The sequence below is a fragment of the Cinclus cinclus genome, chromosome 22, assembly GCF_963662255.1.
Source record: "Cinclus cinclus chromosome 22, bCinCin1.1, whole genome shotgun sequence".
In the NCBI taxonomy this organism is placed as follows: Eukaryota; Metazoa; Chordata; class Aves; order Passeriformes; family Cinclidae; genus Cinclus; species Cinclus cinclus.
The window spans coordinates 4,537,477-4,557,821 of NC_085067.1; positions in this window are offsets into that span (position 1 = coordinate 4,537,477).

Genomic DNA, 20,345 nt, shown 5'->3' on the forward strand with positions numbered 1-20,345 from the left:
GGTGCCTTCACTTTCAGTACTTACAGATTCCACATTTTCATTTTTCTTAAATTCCCCTTTGCCTTTCTTTCTCAATTATTTATTTTTGACCTCAGGAGTGTCTTTATATATGGGAAAATATTCTATTCCTGCATACCTGATCTTTTATAATTTTTGTTGAACAGATTTTTAAGAATGGCTTTTTCTGTGGAGGCTTTCAACAATGAGGAACATCATCAGTTTAAGCCAAATTTTGCAGCCTGCTTTGCAGTCCTGTTGAGCATTTCTGCATGGATACACCTGAATTATTTTGCCTATTGAAAACAGTTTCCTGCTGTATTTTTGTAGAGTCAGAGAGGAAAAAGAGCAGGTGACAGAATTATGCTGGGTTTTAGCTGTTAAGTTTGCAGCAGAGCAATCTCACCTCTATGAGGATGTACAGAAATCTAAGAATTTTTTACCTTTTTTAAGGAAGAATTCTAGAGTGTTTTAACCACTGAATGAATTTTTTTTTTTTTGGAGGCAAAGAGCTTTTCCATGCATGTATTTTATACTGTGTGGTGAAGTGATATATACCCCCAAACAGTAAATTTCCATAGATTTAAATAAGTGGTATTATTGCTCAACGCCTCACAAGACTGTGTGCAGACTATAAAAAAAAAATTACTTTACATGAGTGGCTAATTTTGGATAAGTTGGTCCTGGTTTATAATTTTTCAGTCCTTTGAAAAGTTCTTATAGAAGATGTTGGACAGTAATAACTGCTGCATGTTCCCAAAACAGAATCCAGGTGTCACAAAGCTGACCCCAAATCCATAGGGAAGAACAGGTGCTCTCTAGACACTCTGCACTTCAAAGAAAAGGAAAAAAAAAAAAAAAAGAACCCATCCCAAATCTATTCCTGGGTGGAAAAGTAGGGCAAACATTAATTACTGACCTTAAAGCACAGTGGAAAACTAACGGGGCATTGCCAAGTCAGAGGATGAGAAATTCTGGAATATTAATGATGTTTGCCTGTGATCTCACCCGTGGAAGAATACCTGTGCTCACCTCCCAGAGGACAGGGATGAGGCTTTTTGAGGTCTTCAGGTTCAGTGGCCCCAATTAATTTTGTTCTGGCGAATTTTAGAGAATCAGCTGAAATGAGTGCAGAGCTGCAGGTCTGAATTGGCTGGGTACGAGTGGATTTATGAGACTATTATAAGGAGGTAAATCACTCCCTGTCACCAAAGTAGAAAGACTGAGGGAATTACAGGTGGCAGATTTAACTTTAACTCCCAGAAAAGGACAAAATTTTAGACCCACTGAATTAAGGGGGGGAAAAAAAAGGCAAAAGTAGAAGCTGTTATGAGTTTGCTAAGGAAGAATTGTGCTGGCAGTGTAGTTTCCCTGGATATTTGCCTTGCAAGAATAGAATAATACAGATTATACAGCTGGATATTAGTGAGGCTGCACTGCTTTAGCCTCTCATAAGCAAGCTAAGAAAATTTATTTAAGATAAAACTCTGGCAAGAGGAGGTAAAGCTGGGTGGAACAGAGTATTAGGAGGAGTTAGAGACTGGCTGCTGTCAGAATGAAAGGGGATTTGGAGTGGATTTCTTCAAGAGGCTGCTACTACTTGGTATTTTCACTAATGACTTGAGTGATAGGCTGGTGAGGAGCTCTAATCAAATTTGGAGACATCTGGAGACAGGAGGCTTTGCCTACCTAGGTGGAGGGCAGGATTAATATCCAAAAGGAGCCAGGAAAAAAGAGTCTGAAGACAGCAAAATACAATTCAATGATAACTGAGCTCAGCATCCAGGCAGGAATAATAAACCCTGCAGAAAGTGAGTGAGGAGGAGGCAATCCTGCATGGAAAGATGCTGGGGTTTCCAAAGGCTCTAAGCTGAGCCTAAATCAGCCAGGTCGTGGCACAGTGGGACAGGCAGACAGGATGGCAGGGGTGAGGTGCTGGCAGAAATGTGAGACCTGCCGAGGGAAATCCTCTTGGTCAAGTGTCAGCTGAAGGTTTGGGATTTTGGTCAGTGCATTTCAAAGGTCGCCCTCCAGTTTGAAGTCCACAGGAGAGGAGGGAGAATGGTCAGAGCCCTGGGAGTTCTGGATTATGAGGAAAGATTTACAGAATTAAGGCTGTTTGGTCTGGAAGAGAATTTATACTGCAGGACATTCCAGCTCCTTCCCCCCCCCACTCCTCTTACTCTCTTTGCTGCAGCTCGGGAGGACAGTGCCTGACTGTTTAATTATTCCAGCTGGGAAAATAGTAAATTATTTCCTTCTATGAATTACTTGCATTCCTGGGAGAACAGGTTCCTGTCTAATATTTCTGGCATCCTACCATTTGCCCACAGAGGGGAATGTTGCAGGGACCTGTCCTGGCAGGTCTGTTGAACCAGCAGTTAAGAGTTTGCAGGGCAGGGATACCTACCCATTCCAGGAGTAAAGTACTGGATAGGTGTGGAAGTTGTAAGCTGACACTGGATGAGCTCCTTTGAGAGGCTCTAACAAACTGGTGAGGCAGCAGTACAGAGGGAAACAAATTGGGTTAAAATGACAGCATGTTTAGCTTCATTACATGACTCTGATGGAACCTCACCCTCGATGCTTCATTCATTTCTGAGCACTTCACCAACAGAAAGATAATAATGCTCTGGATTGCAGTAGCCCTGTCTCATCCAAACATCTTCAGATGATTTTACATGTATTTACTGAGCCTCAAAAGGCACTGTTGAGATTTGTGAAGGCTGCACAGGAGTTGCTTTGCTGGCCACGTTTAGCAGCTCCCTCCAGTACTCAGCAAACATTCAGCACGGCCCAGAGAATGCAGGTTCAGTTTGAAAATGTAGGGAATTTAGGTAAAAGACATATCACGACCTTATGCATTATTATTTTGTTCACAGAATGCAAAAAAAAAAAAAAAAAAAAAAAAAGAGGAACCAAACCAGGTAGCTCTAAGCCTTTGCATGCTGAATGAAATAAAGAATAATATATTCTATCACAGCTGCTTGGAGCAACCTGGTCTAGTGGAAGGTGTCCCTGCCCATGGAATAAGATGAGATTTAAGGTTGCTTCCAATCCAAACCATCCTGTGATTTTTATGGTTCTGTGTGGGCTCTTTTAATTGCTGTTTTAAGGAATAACAGTAGCATATATTCCCCTGGGAAGGGTGACCTTTTTTTCTTTTTTTTTTAAATTGTGTTTTATTTTTCCAAAAGGGGTTTTTTCCTTGCAAAAAAGCCCAGCAAACACAGAGCTCTGGGTCATAGCCAGGTCTCAGCTCTCTTGGCATGTTGGAAACAAGCACTGCTGGCACCTCATATGTGACCAGGAGACTTGGGTGCACAAGATGGTTGAAAAAACCTCCAGAATGGGCAATGTCGTGTACAGGACTTAATTGATTTTAAAGAAAACAACAGAAAACCCAGGATGTTTGTCTATGGGGTGAGGAGACAGCTGGGGAAGTAGCAGAGGATGTGCTAATGAGGGCATGACTTGGATTTATGTCTGAAATGTAGCAAAAGAGTTAATTATTGCCCTAATCTTATTAGAAGTAGCAAGGTGTCTTTGATCAATAGGACTGGCCAAAATTTTGCTTTTAGTTTCCAATACAAGCAGCATCCTGTGGCTGGCAGCACATCAGGGCATTGATCCCAGAGTGACTCAGGAGGGAGAGCAGCACCTCACACCTCTGATCCTGACCCACAGATCCATGGAATTCTTCGGGGTTGGGAAGGACCTGAAAGCTTAAACCTTCCAAAGGGATTTACTCAGGGTAAATCACTTTGCTGCCTCAGCCTTGCAGAGTTCTTACAGCTCCCACCCCGCTCTCAAACTTTACCAACACGAAGAATTCCTTGGGGAGAAGCAGCCCTGGCTCTGCTCACGGGGGCAGGAGAGGAGGATGTGATTTGTAGCTCTCTCCTAATCTGCATTATCTCCATAATTAATCTCTTTGTCTTTGGAGTTAATGATTTTTGAGGTGCAGGAGAGCAGGGAGGTGTGTTTGACCCAAATCTCAGAGCTGGGGCTGTCTGAGGAACAAGAAAAGGCAAGGGCACCACCAGCAAATCCTCTCTCCTGGGATCCATCCACATTACCTGTGGCTTGGGGACACTGACCCCCAGCTGCTGCCTCACCTGTGCCACATCCAAACCAAATTTTCCTCACTTTCCAAGGGGCACAGGCAGCAGGAGCCGGCTCCAGCAGCAGCCAGGCTGGAGTGTTTTGCACGTGGAATTGTTTGGTTTGTAAGCAGGACACAGCAGTATTGTAAAAATCCTTCATTAGACACTTCAGTGCTTTGAGTCCCTGCCTTTTAAAGGGTAAATACATGTAGTGGTTTTATTTTTTTTTTTTCATTTTCTTTGGGTTTATTTGAAATTTTATGCTTTTTAAAATGTCTTGCGTGGACTAATGCAGGACTTCTGCCTCCCAGCCTATCTGTGGCCACTTTAGGCTGTAACCAAAGGATCAGTTTGGTTCTAACACAAATCAATTGTCAATATTTTTTGCAGGGGCTTGGAAATTTCTGTTTCAGATTATTTTGGAGGCAGTGTCTCTGTCCTCGGTCATTTACCAACAGATGAAATCAGGTTATGGGAGTGATTTCATGACTGAAAATCGTTCTGTATGACACCATCCCTTGTGTGAAATATCTGGAACTTTGTGGCCAGAAATATTAAAATATAGTTGTTGCGGTTAATGTTTAGTTTCTAGAAATCCTAAAAAAAAATTACATTTTCTTTTCATTTCCATTTTATTACATAAAAGAACAGAAAATTGAAAGGACATTTTCTGATTTTTTTTTTAATGCATTTTTCTTGTTATCCCCTGTACCTGAGCTGCAAACTACTGTCCTAAAAAAGGAAAACCTGTTGTTAGCAGGGATGGAGCTGAAGGATTTTGCTCCACTTAGGTGAATCTTCCCTCTCTCTACACTTCCCTCTTTCAGGTCAGTAAAAGCAAGTGTTCTGTGTGTTCCTGGCAGGTTCCTGTGCTGTACCTAGCACTGTGGCATTTTACAGATATTTCCATTTACTCCCCAGAGTCCTGGACTGACTCCTGTCTCTGGCACGTGGCCCCAGTAACATCCAGGAACTCAGCAACATCACACCAGAATCTGTGCTCTTCTACAAGCCAGGACTTTTTCACACTCTACTTTTACATTTGAAGCTCAGATTATTTAATTTATATTAACCTTTTTTCTGCCAGTGCCCATCTCTTCTCACCAAGATAAACAATCTGCTTTAATTGTGTCTTTTCTTGGCTGCATACATCATATCTGGCTGACAGAAAACTTCACAATCCTTTACTCCTTCAGAAATATACTTTATCTATCCAATATTTTTTTCCTTTATGCCCATAATTATCAACAAAATAAATACATTTTCAGCCTACACCTCACTCAGTTCAACATATCTCATATAGTATTCAAATTAGAAACATATAATCCTGATAAACCCAACTGAAACATTTACAAAGTCTAATTCCCCAAGATTTAATCTGCTGTCAAGGAAAGCAGGAGGGTCAGGAGCTGAATGACAGATGGTTATTTTTTGTAGGTTTAGATAATTATTGTGTTTGTAACACCAACAGTCCCTTTCTTGCTGGAAATCTAACAGTCTGAAACTAAAAAGTGAAAGGAAAGTGATACAAAGCAATAAGAATTCAGTTTCTACTTGTAGTGCTCAAATTCAGCCATTCCTACACTTAACACATCCTGGCTTCCCTCTGGATATGGCTTCAGTCACTTTTCCACATGGGAATAAATCTAAACATCCTCTGCTACAAAACACACGAGGCAGAAGCACCAGATTTAAAACAGCAATAAAAACAAGCTTGGTTTCAAAACACACAACTTTCCAAGGTTTTGATTCACCAATGGAAAAGCTTGATACAAATCTTTTAAGAATCGGTGAGACGTGAGGCTTCCCAGTTTTTTTTTTTTTTTTTTCAGAAATACTTTTCTTGGTTTGTTTGTTTAATTCCCCCTGTTTGTTTTTTCTTTCAGGTAATGGTAAACACTTCCAGTTTTCTTTATAATTATGGAGCAGATGGATTGGATTAAACTGCACCCGAGACAAGAAAAGCGACTTTTTTTTTTTTTTTTTTTTAAGTTTGGGAAGTCACCTCCAATGTTCCTTTCTCCCAGTACCAATGGATCCATGGACTCACCTGGAGTTCCCTTGGCTCCTTCTCCTGCTCCTCCGCTCTGGTGGCTGATAAATGCCTACAGGAGCTGCTGAGGAACAGGATGGAGGTGCTGACCTTCCCCTTCCCTCAGCCTGGAGTTCTTCAAAGCCAGCCTCAGGGACTTCACATTAAATAGAGGAGCCAAGGCAGGAGAGCTCTGCTCCCCCTTCCGTTTGGCTTTCACGGCTGAGTTCTAAAAAGCTGCACGGAGTTGTCAGAGGTTTCCTCTTACCTTTCTACTGAAGCACAACGGCGTGGTGCTGCTCCAGGACAGGATTAGGTCATTCAAACAGCCCTGCAGAGAGAGTGGAGGCTCAGCGGTACAGAGGCTCCAAAGGCTGGAAAGATCTGATCTTACATCAGGTGAGAGAAGGCAGCTGGCTGGGCAAGCCAATAATTATGATATCAGCTCTTGTTCCCCTCAGGCAGTCCTGCATTTAATAAGAATACAAATATGACTAAGCTGCATTTTTTTTTTTCCTTGTTCTCTTGGTAATTCTTCAGAGAAGTTGGACAGGTATTGAGCTCTAACTGTCTGGAAAGAGAGCGCTCCCTCTCCACCTCTCTGTTTTCCTTTTGATTTAAAATACCCATGTGTTACCGTGTTTTGCAAACCTATTATCCACCTGTGGTTATTAAAAACACTCTTTCCTGGCATGGAGTTTGTCAGAGGATCCCAAAGCCTCCAGCTCCCAGAAATAGGTGCCTTCCTTGCATTTGTTCAGCCTGAACTCTCAGCATGGAAAGGAGCCGTGGCTCCACGTTGGAATGTCAAAACATCTTGCACTGATTAAAGCATCAGAAGAACACTACAAGACCAGGGCACTCAAGATTTTATTCCTTCCCAAAACTAGAGTGCCTTACACAGTCATAAAACCAGGACTAAATCAGAGGAATAGGTTCGTGTGGGCCAGATTTTGTACATATATTTATGTGGAGAGGTTTTTTTTTGTGCGCGGATCCGTAGAAAGGAGCAGGAATTGAAACGTGCAGTTGCAGGAATGTGTATTCCTGCTGCCCTTACCTGGCTTTGTGCACACTCTCCAATCCCCTGATCACACCTACTGTAATAATGCTCACCTACCTCATAGGGTGTTGTGGGGATTAATTAATGTTTGTAAAGGGCTTTGAAGATGAAAAGCCCTGAATGAGTGCTAAATATAATTATCGTCATTCCACAAAACAGTAGAAACATCTCTATGGCCCCCAGGTCATTGTATAGGTACACCCATGTTTATCTCCCACGATTATGGTCAGATACTGAACAAGGTATTGAAACTTGGATAAAAATTCCCTCTCTGCTCTGGAGGATGTATTTAAATTCATGTTAAGTTGAAGCTATTCATGAAGTGCTTTTTTGTGATATCTGTTGGAGGATATTTCACATTGATTTGTGATAGAAAAGCTCTGCCAGGGCATCCGCATGCCACAAAAACAGGTGAAGGAAAATCAGTGTTTTCACCTGTGATGAATTATTTCCTATCACGAGTTCTCCAGTTTGATTTTATTAAATCTATCAGAGACTTCTGATGCTAGAAATGAAGACTTCGTCAATTTATCTGCTGGATCTTCTATTAAAGTGAGGTGTTGGTGGATGTGCTCTTTCCTGTCTGGAAGATCCCAAAGATAGAGCTGGGTAATGACTTGTCTTTTCCAAGGACTTTGACGTTTGATGTTCCTCAGAGCTGCGTGTCTAAAGCTGGCAGGGAGGCTCCTGAGATGGCTGGGATGACACTCCACATCTTTACTTCATTATTCCCAAATTCTGCACCACCTTTAATCTCCGGTTCTCGCTGTGATGGCTGGGACAGACAAACCTGAGATGGTTTTTATGTCAGTGACAGCCCAGAACCAGAGCCAGCCCCTGGCCTGAGTGTCCCCCCCAGGCTCTTGGGATGCAGCTGCTGCAGCCAAGGAGTTCCTGGTCCCTAAGTTTGCTGTTTTGACATCACCCTGGCGGGCGTGTTCACTCCAGCTGGAGTCACAGGTCGATTGCAGTGCAGAGATAAGAGCCTGAATGAAAGTGAACCACTGACTGGAGAGCATTATCTCTTCTTTCCCGGGATAAGTATCAGGAGGAAATACCTAGAGGGAAGCAGGGTGTCAGAATTCGTTGCAGATTTTCCTGTTTTTTACCGACGTGGGTCACAGCCTTGGATCAACATCACTTTTGTGGATGTAAGGAGCACAGCCCCCCCCTACCAGCACTGCTTCGTGGGGTTTCTCCTTTTGAGTGGCAAAACGGTTCTGCAGAATTTAAAGTTAGTATTTTTTTTTTTTTTCTTTAGAGAGTTTTGTTTAAAGCAGGTTTTTTTTTGTTTGTTTTCAGGAGATGAAGTCAAACAGATGAAGTTTGCATCAGAACAACCTTGGTTTTGTCAGATGCAGACTAGACTACTGTAATGTGATAACTTTACATCTCCCCTTGGTCTGGGCTCTTAGGGAAGGACTGAGCCGTTGATTTGCTGTACTGGCAGCTATGCTAAACTGTTAAATTCTGTTCCCTAATCCGATATTTAATTTTTTTTTTGGGGGGGCGAAGGGGGGAAATTAAAATTGCAGCCATCAAAGTTGTAAAGTAAATATTCAAGATGCGAGTCGGTGGAACCAATTCAGCACTGTCTGACTGTGTCTGCACTCTGAAGTAACAATGTCAGGTGGAAATGGCTCCTACCCACTTCCACCAGGGCTCCTTGTTTTCCACAGTTTGATCCTTGTCCCAAAAGTTTTCCCTGGACTGGGGATTTCTGCTTTCCAAAGGAAGTGGATAAGCTGAGCTCAAAGCTGGGCATGACACCTTCTGTGCAATTCAGAGGTTTTGATCAATTTTAACATTAAATATTCTTCAATTCCTTGACATGGAAAAGCACTGCTGACCTCATTATAAACCCCTCCTGCTATTTATACTTGGCAAGAACAGTCTTGTCAATCTGGAAATTTGTCAACCTGTAGTTCTCCCTATGAACTTCACTTTTTGCCCAGCCAAAGCATAAATTAATCCCTCTGATTAAATATTCCTGGTTAATTTAGCAGTGGGATAATTGCTTATTTTTAATACATTGTTTATATTTTATTATGCAGCGATGGCAGCAGTATTTGTTATCACAAATAGCTTTGTAGGCTTACAATTTTTGTATCCTAACATTTGGATGATAAGCTTACAAAATGACTTAAGACATAATCTAACCAGCCATTCTGCCACCATTAAATAGGAAAAGTGGCCCAGCATCTCTCCCTTGGGATCACCTGAGGGAAGACACACCTGGGTGTAACTTTAACCGTCTGCTGGGCTGCCTTTAAATAGTAGTCAGGGCTTGCTTTTTATCTTCTGAGATATCCCTAGGGAATACACACCTTGGTTTAACCTACATACACTTCAGTCCATTTCTGTCCCTCAGAAGTAATCACAAGTGCATTTATCTGGCAGTCTGATGTGTCTAGAAAAACACATTGGTTAAACTGAGCTTAGCAATGTCAGCATTTCAAATATTTCACCAAATCAGAGAGTGGTTTGGGCTGGAAGGGTCCTTAAACACCTTCTTGTTCCATCCCCTGCCATGAACAACCTTCCACTATACCAGGGTGTCTCAACCTGGACTTGAACAATTCCAAGGATTTAAGAGAGTATAATTCCTATTCCCTCTTATTCTGGCAAAATCCATCTGTCTTTTGTCCTGCTATTGTTATAGAGGAACTGTGAGCTGCAAGAGTGAAGGATAAAATTCACCAGGGAGATCTGAATTACAACCTCCAAATCTGGCACGCCCAGAAGATGCTCTTTTGTTGGCATTTGCAGAACTTTCAGCTTGCTAATTGTTCAATCTCAAATTAAAATATAAAGAACCATCATTACACACAGAAATATCATTTCCTGACCAGTGATTTAGTGCTGCCCATAAAGCACAGCATGGGGAGCAGTGTGGCAGCCACTGTAAGGTGTTATTTTGTTATTTTGGAAATGAGGGTGAGCTCGAAATGGTGTTAGACTTGACTTTGTGCCTTTCTGCTCTAGGTGAAATTCGGGAAGGTGATCTAGACACGTGTTACAGTCATTGTGTCACCAGCACTGGGCTTTGCTTTGACTTTTTGACAAGGCTGCTCTTAGTGTGCAGCTTCCAATGCAGGAGGGTGATAATTAATTAGAGAGATTGGGTTAATAACTGGGGGTAATAATCTCTGATTGCCCTCACAGGTTTATTTTGTCTTGTGCTTCGTTATTTGGTCCTTCTATATTCAGCAGCAGGACCCTGCATTGTTCCAGGGCAGCTGGAGCTGGATCCTTCTCCTGTCCTCAGGGAGGAATTCCCGTTCCTCCTTGGAGCTGATCACTGGAGAAATACAAAATTTCAGACTCAGAACCAGGTTGGAATGCCCTGTAACAGACCGTAAACCTTCTTCTCTCCTCACAGAATGTAATTAGTGGAGAGTTGGCAGCACTCTGTCAACTTTCCCTTTTTTTTGTTGACACTGCACTTCAGAAAAAGCCTTTTGTGATTCCCCACCCCCCCCCCCCTTTTTATTTTTATTTTTTTTTTTAATTTTATTTTTTTAAAATAAGATTAACAGAGAGGGAGCAGGCTTTCCTAGCCTGCAGCTGCTGGATAAGTGGTAGCTTGGCAGGCTGTCTGTTTGTTTGGCCTTCTGGCTTCTGCATTTTTGGCTGCCAGGCTGTTTCCAACATCACAGAGCTGTGCAGAGCAAGGCTGTCAGGGGAGTTTTGGTGACATGACAAGAGAAGGAGAGAGCCTGCCTTCCATCAGCTTCCAGAGCATGGGAACTGGATGAATGTCAAAGCCAGGGGTGTAGAAGGATGTGGCCAATGTCACGAGGCAAGGATGGAATCCCAGCAGTGCTGCTGATATTTGGAGAGGTTGCTCCTCTGTCTCGTGACCTCCAGCTCCTCCATCTGAGCAGGACTTTCTAAAGGTCAGAGCACAGGAGATTCACAGCAGAATGCTGTTGCATCCTGGTTTTAAGGCCCTGAGGGACTGGGGGAATTTCTAGAACCTGTGGATCTCCAAGGGACACCTTTGAACCACATGAGTCTTCCCAACCCAATCCTGTCACACTCCTGACTCTGAATATGTCATGCAGGTTTGGCCACTTAGTGCTCAGGCATGAGCAGGGAAACGATCACTCATCCATGACTTCATTCTCTTGCTTCTAAGTCTTGCTGCCTGCTCTTTTTATTTTCCATTTATTTTAGGCTGAGTAGTGATTTCAGAGGTGTTGAATAATCCACACCTTCCTCCAGTAATGTCCAACTTCTAGTTCTTGGATTTTTTGGCTTTTTTTTTTTTTTTGTTCCTCCTTGCTGATGCTCTGTGAGGAACATGCAGCATCGTTTCTGGAGCTGTGGCAGAGCTCAGAATGAATAAGATGTTGTTTGGTGGTTCAGATGAAAATGTTTGTAATTCAGTGCACTTCACAACCCAAGGTGAAACACTGTACTCTGGCACTGTTCATTTACAGCAGCAGAAGAGAATCTTGTTTGAATTGCTGGAGTGTCTCTTCACATCCTAAGCTTGCAGAGCCTCCTAAATCCCTTCCAAAAAATTGTGAATTCAGGAATATTGCTCTGAATTTTGCCTTGCTCAATGTATTTTCTGTAGAAGTCAGGGAATCCTTCAGCTAGAGATAAAACACTAAAACCCTCTTGGTACCACAACCTTTAACCAAGTTCCTCTCCAGTTAGTGACACGATTGGTTCTAAACAGGATGATTAATATTTAGCCAGCTAGAAGACAGCTAACAGTGTTTTACTCCTGCCAGAGGCTTAGGCTAGCACATGATTATCTTCTTATAACTGGCTTGGCAGAAATGTGTGTATGTGTTGGTTTAGTGTTTCTTTCTTTTCTTTTCTTTTCTTTTCTTTTCTTTTCTTTTCTTTTCTTTTCTTTTCTTTTCTTTTCTTTTCTTTTCTTTTCTTTTCTTTTCTTTTCTTTTCTTTTCTTTTCTTTTCTTTTCTTTTCTTTTCTTTTCTTTTTTTTTTTTTTCCAGCCCCTTAACCATGTCTAACAACCAGAACAACTGGTCTGTCTTCTTTCCTTCTTGGAGTGTGTGCTTGGATGTTCCTGACTGCTCCATGAGCAGCCAGTGCCAATACATGCACACCCTTTTTGTGTTTCTCCACTTCCATGGAATCTGGAGGAATGTTTTTCCCAAGCTTTCCAAAGTTATCCATGGGAGAAATACCAATACATCAGCAGAACTGGGTTGCATTGCACAAAAACTGGTTTAGGAACACAACTCAAATGTAGCTCTCGAATCACAGAGTCCCAGGATGGTTTGGGTTGGAAGGGACCTTAAAGATCATCTCATGCCAAGCCCTACCCAAATATTAACCAGGCTGAAATGTGAATTTCTTGCGAGCTCATGAAGAGAACACAGTTATACCTGCAGGACTTACAGGTAAAGCTGACAGGTGTGTGATATCAGCCCTCCAAGGTGTGGTCTCAAATTCTACCAGCCATTATTGTATTGATTTTGAAACAGAAAGGAGAACTGGGAAGAGCTGACCTGGGACATTGAAAAGAACTGACACACTTGGGTTTTCCTAACCAATTATACTGCAAACACAGCCTGGGATGAAGTGTTTGGCCCAGACTAGAGCAGTGCCTGGATTTGGGGAAATAAGCAGCATGTTCAGCAGGAAGTTTATGGATTTATAGCTGTCTGTAGTCAGGCTTTGAGCTGACCTCCCAGCTTCTGTGCTCAGGACTTTGGAGCCATCAGGTCAATAATTCAGAATTCCCAGGTTCTCCCTGTCCCGTCCAAACAATTTTCCCATCTTTGTCGCACCATCTTCATCTTCACCTTCACCGCCAGTAGTAGAAAACACAAAAACTTTGTGCTTCCTCAAAGAGCCACTGAAATCATCCCAGAGGTATTATCTTAGAAACGAGAAAATGATTCAATGAAAGAAGGAGAAAATGATTCAATGAAAGAAGGAGTGAATCACGTAAATACCCAGAGTGTTGTACCTCAGCAATGTCCCTCCCTTCTGAGTACAAAGCAAAGAACAAAAGCAGGCTGCTGCCTGGCATGGGCCCCTCCTAGATGACTTACTGGGACTGTGAAATCATCAGAAGCCTCGGAAAGAAGTGCTTAGGCAGCGTTTATAACTTGATTTTCTTCTCTTCAGTCCTTCGTGAACATGGACCTGCTCACTGTGTTCTCTTGCTTGCAGTCCAGAAGATGGATGAGGAAGGCAAATATTTAATGCTCCCAGAATTCTGGATGCCTTTTACATTTTAGAGGCTGACAGTGGATTTTTTTTTTTAGAGCTAAAACACACTGCGTGGAAGAAGGGGCATAAACATTATAAGGTCATAAAAATATGAAACCACAGTTTTACTGCTGAGGATGATTTTAAACACGCTCTTAGAAAACAGGCAACGTGAAATCTTGTGGTCTGTTATAATGGGAGGTAAAAATTCTGAGCAGGCCATTAATTCCTATCTGGCAGCCAAACCAAGATTGCTTCAGCACTTAGAGGAGCTTCAGTGAGAATGAAATATTGATCTCAGATTGCTGGATTGAGAATTAAGTGTGTGACATACAAGAGTCAGAGTAATCCACTCTAGAAGATATTCAGTGCAAAGTAGACTGTGAAAGATCTGCATTATTTTATGAAAAATCATTGCACAAAAGATGAAAAGACTCGAGGAGGATAAAAATGAAGTAATTGCAACCCTGAGGTTTCCATTCTAAATTCAGTTAAAAATGTTTTAACTTAAAACAAGTGTTTTCAGTTCATGTGATTCTCCAAAGGCTCCAGTCCTTAAAGTTCCAGGGGAAGCGGCAGGATCAGTTCTCCCTCATTGTCAGCTCTGTAAGTCCCGACTTTTTAATGGTTTATTCAGTGAAATGGGAATACTCTGCAGCTACTCCACACTGCTCAAATGTCTTTGTCAGTGGTTTTTTTTTTTTCCCCTTTCTCATTGCCCTCCTCTGTTGTTTTTCTGCACTGTGTGCTTTTCACTCTGGCTCTTGTGACATCAGTGGCGAATGTCTGTGAGGAATTGCCTCGAGCCAGTGTGACTTTCAAAGGATAAGACAATTTGTTCCCTTGCCAATGAACAGTTTATTACATTTCTAATTATTGTTATTAGTCTGGCAGGTGGTGCCATGCATATTTTTACAACTGCCAAAGATGCAGGTATTTCTTTCATGATGAAAAAATAACCTGGGTAAGATTTAAAGGAAAAACAGGTGCTCAGCTGTTCTCTGTGTTGGATAATTCTTTGCACTAATGTGGTGTATTGGTTATTTTAAAATGTTAAGTTGAAACATCCTGACTCCTGAAAGATTTTGTTGTGAGACCAATTGTAATTAGAGTGTGTTAGGAGCCTCGGTTAGATATGGAGGTTTCTCTCTCTCCCTCTCAAGTTCTTTCCTCTAATCTTTATTACTCTACTTGTTGTGCAAATTAAAGACTCATCATATTTATAAACTCTAACTCAGAGTTCACGTTAATCACTGCCTAAGAATACTAAATACCCATTTCCCAATGAAGATCTGGGATCCTGAACATAGAGATTTGACTTTCTCTGCTCCATGGGGTTGCATGCAGTCAGATTAAAGACATAAAAATTATATAAATAATCTGTGCTAGTGCAATACCATAATATCCCTCTTGAGCAGCACAGTCCAGTTCCACCCATTACTATCTGTGCAGAGTAGTTTATAAAACTGAGCAACCTGATCTAGTGAAAGGTGTCCCTGCCCCTGGCAGGGTGCTGGAATGAGATGGGTTTTAATGGTTTTAGCCCCCAACACTCCATGATTCCATGATAAATCGTGTCATCCATGCCTTCCTGGTATTGTGTGGCAAAATACACTTTCTTAAAACAGTTTCACATTGTTTATCCAGTAAATCCTGGCTGATTTCAAGTTATACTGTCACTAAAGAGAAGAAGTGGATTCAAAAGGAGTAGAAATAAAACTGATTTATTTACTGATGGTTTCAATAGCCCAAGTGACAATAATTAAAAGGGCCAAAGTCCAGCTAGAACTTAATCTGACCACTGCAGTAAAAGGCAATAAAAGTGTTTCTATAAATACATCAGTAACAGAGGAAGAGCAAAGGAGATTCTCCCTCCTTTATTGGTTGTAGAGGGAAGCACGGTGACAACAGATGAGGAAGAAGCTGGATCCACCCAAGGATACAGAGGCAGCTGTTGGAATTGCTCCCTGAGCCACTTTCCATCATTCACCAGCAGCCCTGGCTGACAGGAGCTCGCTGGAGGTCAGCAAATGTGACACCCACCTACAAAAAACATCTGAAGGGGAATCCAGGGAATTACAGAGCTGTCAGCCTGCCCGTGGTGGCAGGACAGGCTGTGGAGCAGACCCTCTGGAATGCCATCCTGTGGCACGGATGGGACAGCAGGGTGATCAGGCACAGCTGGCAGAGATCCATGAAAGGCAGGTCCTGCCTGACCAACCTGATCTCCTCCTGGGACAGGCAGTGGGAAGGGTTGGGATGGGCCTGCCTGGACTTCAGGAAAGGCTCTGACAGCACTTCCCACAGGATTCTCCTGGGGAAACTCATGGCTTGGATGGGTGCACTGCTGCTAAAACACTGGCTGGAGCCCAGGGAATGGTGGTGGATGGAGTCACACCCAGCTGGGGCTGCTCACCAGTGCTGCTCCCCAGGCTCAGGACTGGGACCAGTCCTGCTGAATATCTGCACCAATGGTTTGGGTGAGGAGGGTGGGTATGACCTCAAGCAAGGCTGGATCTCAGGAAAAACATCTTCACTGGAAGGGCCATCAGTGGTGGAGTCACCATCCCTGGGGGATTTAGCAGACCTGTGGATGTGGCACTTGGGGACGTGGTTAGTGGTGGCTTTGGCAGTGCTGGGCTAACGGTTGGGCTCGGTGATCCCAAAGGTCTTTGCCAACCTAAACAATTCCATGATTCCACGTCTGGATTCCATCAGCATTGCAGCAGGAGCTGCCTTGTTGTTACTCGCGTGGCTGCTGTGTTAACAAACATAAAAAAAACTTTCTCTGTCCTTCTTATGACAAAAACAAATTTATTCTGATTTTAAAAAAATAATTATTTTTTTCATATACACCTCTCTTTTCTTCTCCGTTTGCCCAGGAATAACAAACAATCCTATTCAGTGAAACCAGACACACAAATCTGCTACAATTAATGCAAATGGATTTTACTGAATTGTACTTTGTTTTCAGGAGTTAAAAAGGTGGGACGCTCTCCCCGATGCTTCATTGTGACAGCACAGGTTTCCTTAATGCCACATTTTTGCCCCCATAAAAATTGGACATAAACTGGCAGCACCAGAAAATTAGGTATGTCCTGTAAGAAAAATGAACGGGTAGAATAATTGGGTAGAAAATGGAGTGTTTTTCCCTTTCTGTGACTTGCAGGAACTGCAGCTGTGCTAGGATGGGTTCAGGATTTGGCTGACTTGTGTCTGCACCCGCCAGGGCTCCAGGTAAGAGCTGGAGCAGGGAGCATGGGCAGGTTTTGGAGTCATTCCCTGCAGGGGCTGTTCAGCAGGTACAGGAGGCCAACAGTGGCACTGAGTCAAAATAGTGGCTGCAAAGATATTACAGAGCTGACTGCACCTGGTGTAGAGGAAAATAAAGATGTCAGTGCCCTCCCCTTTCCCCATCACTTGTCTCATATTTCTGAGATACAGGTGTGTGGTTACTGTGTAAACAGAGCAAATATTTTTCTTCTAGGCTAATAAACTGCATGTTTTGGTTTGGTTTTGTTTTGTTTTTTTTTTTTTTTTTCCTCCCTTGCAGTATCTCTGCCAAAATACAGACTCTTACAGTATGAACTCCTGCACTTCCACACCCCCTGTGCTCACTTGGGTGAAAGGCTTTGGTTTCTGGAGCCAGGATTCAGTCAGAGCCTGCCCCTCTGGCAGCTCTGCTTCAGCCTTTTCTGAATATATTTCAGAAATTTATTTTTGTCTTGCCCATGCACGATGTAATCCACCAACAGTCAGAGCATCTTAAATTAACAGATAATGCACGAGACTGAAATTGGTGCTGGTTTTTACTGTGCCATTCACCAAATGATTGTGACTATCCAGGTAGCTCTGGCTGTGATCAATGATTTGTGCCCATAATTTGGGGGGGGGGGGAGGGTGGAGGTGGGGAACCTGCCCTGTCTACACCCTAAAAGTCCTCAGAACTAATTCTGATGCTGTTGCTATCTGCCACAGAGCTTGGGTGATATAAACATAACACTAGAGGAATTAGAAAGGTTATTTGGGGTTATTTCCATGGAATCCTGTGGGACTGCTATTTCTCCTGTGCCAGCTGCAGCTCTCAGTGCCACAACACCACTTGCTGAGGTCTGAGGAGAAAAGCAAAAGCACAGGTGTGAGGAAGCTGCCATTGTCCAACTGCGTTATCTGTGATGCAGACAAGTGATTTATGATTTCATGTTTCATGTAGCAGGAATGACATTGCCAGAGGTAAGAACAAGGAGGAAAATTCAGGCTCCCTTCAGGTGACAGACAAAAATAAAGAGGATCCTTTTTCAGTTTTCTGGCAAGTCTCATCAGGAGAGTCCTAGAGCAAAAAAAGGGAAATGTGGTTTTCCTTTTGCAGTCACTGAACTGCCCCAGACTTACCAGCACTCACTAAAGTCCTCTCAAGAGGCAACTGGGAAAACTGGTGCCAGTCCAGCTAACACTGCACACACCTTGCTGGTCTCACGCTGTGAAATTCCATATTAATGTACTTTATTTTCATGGACAACTCTGACCACTTGTCCTTGTGTTTGATGGAAAGGAACAAGAATCCACAGAATTACTGAAATTGGGTGTCCACTCCCCTTCCAAAGAATGGAAAGTCCTAGATGTGGAAAACTTGGAATTGCTCTACTCCTCATGGACTGGACAGGGGGAAGTGAGGGAATTCCTGGAGTGTTGCTGGGTGGGCAGGACCTGAAGTTATCTGAATGATTTAAACTGGAAGCAGAGTAAGTTTCTAATGGTCTAACTGGTACTATTTAATATTTCAAGTGCAGTGGCAACTAAAAGTAGTTGTGATTAATTGTTAGATCACAAATACCTCACACAGGCATCCAACATCTGAGCCTTGAAGCAGCTGAATCTGGTCTGATCCATAAAAATGTATGTGTTGAACCCTTGAATTAATAATTCTATTTCTTCTCTATTTTCAAGCAAGTTTGGTTTTGTTGTTTTGATTTTTTTTTTTACTGTTGGACAATTTTATTTATTTATTTATTTATTTTTACTCTGCTGCCCCGCATTGCTTTTGAAAAGTGTTCTCTTGTTCCATTCCTTAGCTGTTTAAGGGAGTTTTCCAAGGAAAATCAACCCCAGACCAGGTGCTTGGCCTGGATTTGGGAACCTTGGGCATGACCTGGTGCAGTGTCTGCAGCCAGGGGGTGACACGTGGGGAGGGAACCTGCACCTCCTGGATGGCACCTGGATGGTTTCAGTGTGTTAGTATGATTAAAGGATAAATAATGCTAAATGTTCCCTTAATAGGAGAAAATACCCAGCATTGACAGTAGTGATTAAGTTCCATTAAACAGTTGTTAGTTTGGACACGAGGTGATTAGTACATCCAAACCACTTCATTTCCAGACTTTGGCACCTTGGTCATTACTAACTCAAGCCATAAAGTTCAGTGAATCAAGTTGTAAATAGTTTTATTGGTCCCATGTTGGAAAAAAAAAAAAAACAATAAAATTGAGGGTTGTGACATTCTCAGATGATTTCAAGTTATGTTTCTTAAGTCCTCGTGTTTCTGTTTTCTGTTCTTTAGTTATTCATCATTACAGAGGGTTTAAATTCTGTTTCTGCTTTGGCAAGAACTAAATCCAGTGGGCTAATTGAGAGTAGAGAGTTGTATTCCTAAATTAAATAAACCAAATGGAGAGAGGGTTGGAGATGCACACAGCTGCCAACATACCATAGTTATCCAAGGGAGGAATTTCCCCAAGGACATCAGTGGAACAGCTTTTACAGCTGCTGGAGAAAGGTCCACAGTTACCCACATGCTGCTAATTATTGAATAAAACACAAAACCTCATGTTTCTGTTTGTTTGCTGAAAATAATTTTCACTTTTTTTGAGAATTATTTCACGTCCATTTTATGACAAGGTGTCCTTCCAAGTAGTTTTTATTTATTTACTTTTATATTTAATGAAAGTTTAGGAGTCATATTGTATGTCCTGGACATATTTCAAGATGTCAGTGCTGTACAACAAGGCTCATTTTAATACCTCTTAAGTGACTGGGAGCAAATTTTTGGTTTCTCCAAACCAATTTGAGGATTAGAAAGATGTGCTGGCTTCACCCTGGTTTAGCTTTCAAATTGCTATGTGTCCTGTTAAGTCTGTTTATGATTTCAGTGACCCTTGCATCACTCCCATGCCACTTTACAAATTGCTACCGAGGTGTTTATGGTGAGGTGCCTTTCCCAAATGTAAGCGATTTTTTTTTTTTTTTTTTTTTCAAAAGCCTGCCCAGAAACCATCAGCTTTTACGGTGTGGTCAGAGAAATTGTGTGTTTTTACCAGGGTAAAGCCTCCCTGCTCTCTCCGAGTGCATGTGTGTGCCTGCAGAAGTTGTGTGTGTGCAAGGCAAGGCAGGACAGCTCCGTAACTCCAGGGAGAACAGAGGAGGTGACTCCGAGTCACCCAATTACTCACTGCCACACACTGTGAGAAACCTGCACTTTGTGGGTTTTGCCCAGTCCTTTTTAGGCCAAGGCAGGCAAAAAGACACGCGTCCCCCTCCTCATTACTGAATTTATCACTTGTGGAAAGCAAACTTAGTGTCAGCTGCGAGATGAGGAGCTGCATTGGGAATCCCAGCTGAAGCACAGCAGGTGCTGAGCTGGCAGTTTCACAGCAGATTGTGAAATTTGATCACACAATGGGAAATAGAGCCACTCCTTGAGGGCAATATCTGGAAACATAATGGGGAACCACCCTTCAAAGGTGATCTGGGTAATAATGGGGCTTAGAAACACTTTCTACCTGCTTTGCTTAGAAAATTATGAAAATTTTTAATAGTGTTACTGGTTTTTGCACAAGCACACTATATTTAACTGTACCTCGACTGGTCCTGAGCTCAGACACACCCAAGCAATAAACTGCCCAGTGCCACCACCACTGCAAGGTGGAAACTGGCCATGAAATTCTCAGTT